The sequence below is a fragment of the Sinohyriopsis cumingii genome, chromosome 8 (assembly GCF_028554795.1).
Source record: "Sinohyriopsis cumingii isolate HCF-2022 chromosome 8, ASM2855479v2, whole genome shotgun sequence".
NCBI classification, from domain to species: domain Eukaryota; kingdom Metazoa; phylum Mollusca; class Bivalvia; order Unionida; family Unionidae; genus Sinohyriopsis; species Sinohyriopsis cumingii.
The window spans coordinates 118,579,567-118,586,467 of NC_142968.1; the positions used below are offsets into that span (position 1 = coordinate 118,579,567).

The 6,901-nt window shown below is 32.4% G+C and overlaps 1 protein-coding gene across 1 annotated transcript in view; it reads right to left on the minus strand.

The window, feature by feature from the left end:
- The window catches only part of LOC149794493 (uncharacterized), a 29,904-nt gene extending 23,396 nt beyond the window's left edge, over window positions 1-6,508 (minus strand). The window contains exon 1 of the mRNA XM_089966579.1: window positions 6,431-6,508. The gene's annotated coding sequence lies outside the window, so the exon portion shown is untranslated. The remainder of the gene's footprint in view (window positions 1-6,430) is intronic.
- Window positions 6,509-6,901: the final 393 nt, after the last annotated feature.

Here is a 6,901-nt window from a genome sequence, read left to right on the forward strand (position 1 = left end):
TCGCTACGGTGTCTGCAGTGTGGCATTTTAGACTGGATTGCATAAGTTATATCTATTTATAAATGGTTTGGGGTTGGGCTTTTTTCTTCTGACGATGGAAAAATTGACAGACATAATATAATAATCGGGACTTCGCTGAGAATTATTAATGATATAATACGAGATCCAGAGGTAGATGAGGAAATACCCTTAAAGTCGGGAGGTATTTCTCCCGGCTTGATAGTTGACAGGTATGAACTGTCAGGGCTTGTGGAATTTCAGTCGGGGCTTGAGTTTATTTAAGTCACCAGCCCGGTGCATGTGCCTAAAATAATTCGCTTAGCACTGACCAGTACAGAAAATAAGCTATTATATCAGGCAGTAGATTCAACTTTGAATGTGCAACCCAATTGTGGTCTTCTCCTGTCTGCCTCGCTCGCCATGTTGATGTTTGTATTCGAGGACTGGCTAATATTGCGTCACGGGACCACGTGATCTGCCGTCTCGGCAATTTACGGAATCTTGGTATCTTCCACGCAACATAATCACTACCCGCTTATGATATTTAATTTGAAGAGAATTACATACGTAAAAGGACAATTTTGATTTCTGGTCTTCTTTAATATTTTTCTAATTTATGGTGTTTGTTTTTGTAATAATATTATTATATGTTTTTTATCTTATAGGTGTTGTCTAATGTTGTAAAGCGTTTAGAACAATACAGTACAACTCGAAAAGTTATGATTATTTTATGTAGTCTATGAGTGAAACACGCCACTGTACTGTGTGGGTATTCTCATTGGGCAGTGAACTAAGCTGTGACTGTTAAAGTACTCAGACTGTTATCTAGCTAAAGAATCACAAACATATATTATTTTTAAAGGACTTGGGAAGTTAACAATATATTATGTTTCTGCTATGCATAAATGCCCTACCATTCGACGGCATTCTATTCCAAATGAATGAGCTCCTAATATTTGATAATATTCAATCAATAATCTCTGTATCATGTACCAAAAAGAGGAAATCGTTATGTTTGAATAATGTTTTGATCATTTTACATAATATTCATTATGTGACTGCAACGCACTCTACTGATATGGGCTATTCTCATCTAACAGTAAACTAGTCTAAGTGTGTTAAATAGCTTGGACTGGAATCTAGCAGATTCAATACAAGGAAATATTGTTATTCCTCAAGTAAGTATCAAAAGTGACATATTTCATAAAGTAGTTCCCTTTTGTAAAATTCAGGCTCTTATCTATTACGTTCCTGACATACAATTTCAACAAAAGCCCCTTATGCCAATATAGTCCTAAGTGTGTCTTTAAATAGATTCATTTGCAAGAAGTCAATTATGTAATGCTACTTTAGAACATAGCTTCAACAGGTTTTACGGAATCGTCAATTTAACAAACTTTTAAGTACTGTAAATATTGTAATTGGAAGATTGGATAAAGCACCAATGTGTCGGGATGGCCAACACACGCCGTTAATTGGGGTCCTTTGTTCATAAGAGTATTAAGTTCCCACTTCGTTTACTATTGGTTTGTGTATTAAATGTCCTCCGGTATCGTCATATTAATTTTATTTTTGGGCATTATCTAGTTTCATTTGTGTAATCATTATTCGGGAGTTTGTGCCCATGAAAATGGAATTAATTGTTTTAGAAAGCTGGTTTCAAGCCATTTGTGTACTACTGTACTTCAATTTGTATTATTGTCCTGATATATATGATCTTGTCTGATATAGAAAAGATGCAAATATTTTGCGTCGTGTGAGGTGTAGCCTGTATGTATTATTTTATGAAAGGCCAACTGGAAAGCCATATTGATTCTTTGAAGCATCTTAACGCAAAACATACAGTAATGACAAACGTTTCAGGCGCACTCAATATGCAAATAAAGGACAGATATTTTTTTTATAATTAAATCATATCTGCTTCAAACATGGGATTAGCGTAAACAAACATTCACCTTTTAGTATTGTTTTATTTTTATTGAAAGGGTATTCACATGTACTGTTACAACATATGTATCCATGTCAACGAATAGTTTGAATATACCAGTACTTCCGCATATTGATATCAAATAAAAATAACATATATATGTATAAATATCGAAACATGCTCGATATTTACAGATTACCATGACAAAGTTAATTATCATTGTACTGTTATAGTATTCGTAAACACTTGGAAAATGTTCCAAAAAGATTCAAATTATATTTTCCAATACCGAGGGATAAAGGTAAAAAGATTTTGCGTATTGTTTAAATTCCACACTTGTTTAAAACTCATAGGTATTGTATTTATTTTTGTTTGACCATAAAAGAGGACATATTAATTCTCTGCTCTTCGAAATTTGTATAGTTTTTTGGAGAATGCGAGATCATTGTCATATTTGTACTGTTATTTTTCCCGAAAGGTTGACATGTTGTCACAAGCCTCATGTTGAAATGAATTATTAAGATTCGTAACTGAGTATGTCTGAACGTAAATCTACATAAGCCTAATATAAACTTTTTATCTCTTCTGTCCAGCCTGATAAGTTTAAAATCAGCGATTAATATGTATGTATGTATGCATGTATGTATGTATGTATGTATGTATGTATGTATGTATATATATATATATATATATATATATATATATATATATATATATATATATATATATATATATATATATATATATATATATTAAAATTATGTCCGCATATCGTGCGCGTGACTGTAAAAGATATATTTCACTGAATGATACAAATTCCAGTCTAAAACTCGTACACCCCAAATTCTTTCTATTAAATTATCAGTACACCTTAAATATGCTAAATAGGGCAATTAACTAAACTATAACTCTGGTCTGAAATTCATGAAATCAGCTTAATCCTTCGTGTCGCTTATTTGTGCCACACATTCCGTTAAGTAATATTAAGATGATTTTGGTATTAGGTCTCGAACATGAGTTATTTACATCACCATGTGACACTTGAACACGTTGTGGACACCTTCAGAGGAAGCTGTTATTAGCCACACAACAAATAATACAGCCAAGCAAGACACCTCATCAGTTTCATCTTGATGGTGTAGGTAACATCATAATATTCATACTGTTTGTAATAAATGCAAATTTATGTGAACATATCTCCACATCGTACGACATTGACTACGATCAACGGTTTAAACATCATGCCTATGGGTGAATGTTCAATAGTAATTAACTGAGCATTTATAAATATTGGACCTGAGATAATGTTTTGCTTAATGCCTGAGCTTGCGGTTGCATTCTATGTCACGTGAACGAGGGGCTAAAATGTATTATTATATAATAAATAACCTTAGTATAATATCCTAAAATCAATCATTCCGTCATCGTATTTCACATAAGTGCGGGCAAAATATTTGTTATGTTTTGCTATTCAAATAATACACAAAAACTATACAAATTAATTCAATATTGTGTTTAATAATTCACATGTGGTTGATGCTATGAATGAAACAAACTATTCTAATGCTAGTTTGGTAAGGAGATTGCGCTAATGCGTATCTCAAGAAATGCAAGGAAATAGTGCCATTCTTAAAATGCTAGGGAGATTAAGCCTCCTACATATAAATTACATACAGTAATCTGCGACGGTACATGATGCTATGGACACGTATAGAGGAAGCTATTATTTGGTTCGCAAAAACAAAATAAGTTCAGATGAATACAACATCAGACTCATCTTAGTGGTGTAGGTAAAATCGTAAAAGTCCAACTAATTCAACCAAATGATGCTATAAAATATAATATTACCAGAGGGTACATCAATGTTCAAGATAAGCATAAAAAATATTATGCCTATGGGTGTATTGCCAGTAAGAATAGTTTTGTAACTGAGAATATTATTTAATTGTGTCGCCCTATTTCATTTGTTTTCCTGTTTATTTCTTGTTCCTGACTTTATGGGTTTGGAATAGTAATCGGTAGATTCCGAAAGGGCTTCGGCTGGTTTCACACCAGTTTAGCATTGATGCTTTCCAATTTGTTCATTCAAAGCCATTATGTATATTATAACAATATCTACCAAACATACAAGCAGCAACTTTCCACCTTGTTTAATACTGCTGCTTTTATTTATACTTTTTAGGTCATTATATAGAAATTGCGTTTCAGTGTTTTGTTTCTGGTTTATTATTTAATCATCTTGCATGACATTATGAATTTGTGCCCTGAAAAAATAATCAATTACTTTTGTAAACGATTATACTCTTCCAAGGATTTTGTTTACACCAATATTTTCATCTTTTCAATCATATCCATTGTTTTCTGGACCAAAACAATCATCTTTGATTCGTTGCACTCAAATATTATGCTATTACATTTACTGCACTGTTTATGGACAAAATGAAAATCAAATTGATTTATGAAGCAAAACAATGAAATAGAAAGCGATATTGGCAGAATTTGCAAGCGAAAATCTTTGACGACAGAATACAGATTTTCATTCTTGCTAATACATGTGTAGTGTTCTTTTTCTTTATAAATGTCTGTATGATGATGGAAACCTGATAGTAATAATTGGTGATGTCAAATATTTCATTAACAAAGTTTTCATTTTCGAAGTGCAGTTAGGAAGCATAAATATGTAAACCTATTTAAGTCATAAATAAGCAGACACTGCGATGAAAATATCGAAATATCGAATGACGCTTGCTGTCTTGAGATTGTTCTTGACGTTTCTAATTTTTACTATTTTTACATTACTCATCAATATTTAAACTTTACCTTGCAATATGAAGGAAAAATTTATGAAAGTCTATCTTTAATTGAACGTACAATTTTGATTATTCAATCCGACTTGTTATGTATATTTAGTTGTATTTCCTTCTTCTATAGGTTGTAGAGTCTTATGGAAAATAACTTTGTACGTGGAGGTTATTCTTCCCTAACATTTTTACAGACTCCATGAAAGTGTATCTACTTAAGTATGTCTGACATTGAACATATAGAGTCTGACCTGAAACTGATTCTATCTTCTATGTAGGACCTTAATCTTAAATTTACCAATAAGTCTCCATATGGTTATCTTCACACTGGGAGCGCGTGACTTAAATGCGATAGGACTACACCTTACAAATATTAAACAAAACAGTTAACTAAGTTATAAATCAGGTCAAAGGTTTTATTAAAGCAGTTTTGCTCCAACCTCTGACTCACCTACTCTTGTTATAAATTCCACTGAGTAATGTGAACATATTGTTGATATTAGCCATGATACAGATGAGTTATACACATTACTTTGTGCGCGAGCTCATGCAGTTGCCAACCTTATTAAGCTCACAACAATATAAGATATGCAGGTAAGCAAGACACAACATAAATCGGTTATTGAAGTTGTAGGTAAAATCATACGAACTCTACTGCCTCTAGCAAAATGAAACTTAAAAAAAAATACCTGCTCGTTTATCAATACCAATGCTATGCAATTTACTTTTATGGCTATTGGCGTGTTGCCAATATGAATATGTTATTAGGTACTATTATTACTATTTTACTGTTTTCTCATTGTACTTTTGTGTTCCATGTTTTTTTTTTTTTTTTTTTGGGTTTAATCGTTTTCCTTGACATTGTGGCATTGAAAACGGATACTGAAAGCTCTTCGGCCGCTTCTAAAATAATTTCTTTTCAGTATTTCATTCATATGAATTTGTCTATGACTAAGAAAGATCTTTCTTGATACAGTGCTCTTGTATGTACTGTTATTTCTTGTATAATTTGAATCAAGCATATATTGCTATGCTTAAAGACAAAGATAAAAATACAGTGATCTATTTACCGGCACGATGCAGACTAATGTCATATTGACAACATATTCAAGCTCAAACTATATGCAAACCTAAGATAAATATCTATGCCGACAATATATATCGTTTAAGGAGTGTTCCTTCTCTTGATAAAATGATTTTATTTTTTGATACACGAACATATACAGATTTATTTAATTCGTCAAGTGGAAAACAAGGTCCGCCGATTACAATACCATAGACGGAATTAATGAAGACCAAATGAGCATCATATGATTGTTTTTTTATGTTTTGATTAAAATCGTCTTTCCCATGTTTCATTACAGACATTTGTTTCATTTTTGAATGAGCAATTTGAGTTTTAACTATTATCTTTTATTTGATCAAGCGTGGAAATTTAGCATTTTCCTTGAAAGTTCTTATCCAGGATGATACAAAGAATTCAATTCTTAGGGCTACTCTCAGATCTAATTGAAACTATTGAATTATTATGCCTATTTTGCTATGTCCTCCTACTGCAAGTTTCGAGTTCTCATGTCTTCCAAATTTGTAAAGTTCTATGGGAAATATGAGGATAATTTACATTCTTATCGTTATTTTGCTTGCTATCTTCAATAACAAAAACATAAAAAGCCATGTTGAAACAAACTGTTACGGTACTTACATGAGCTTGACTTCAATTTACCAGAGTCTAATGCGAAACTAATTCACTCATCTATGTAGCATACTAATCTTAAGTTCAGCAATGTGTCCATGTGGCTATATTCTCATAGGTAGCTCCTGACTGATAAGCGTAATTTTTCACTAGTTCAAAACAAGTAAACTTCCACTGTTCGTGAATCTGAGTTTAATTAATATTGACATTATACATCATACATTTGACATATATACGTACCGATCAGTTGACCCGAGTGGTTACAGTTTCAGTCTCGGATGCTGAAGGTAACGAGTTCGAACAAAAGTCTTAATAATTGGTTCTAATAGCTGCCTCGGTAGTTTGGGAAGCATTAAGAGGTTATATGTAGGACTAAACTGCATACATCATAGTAATATGACTGAAATTCGCTTCAAAGTCAGGTGAAAATGAAAATCACACACACACACACACACACACACACACACACACACACATACA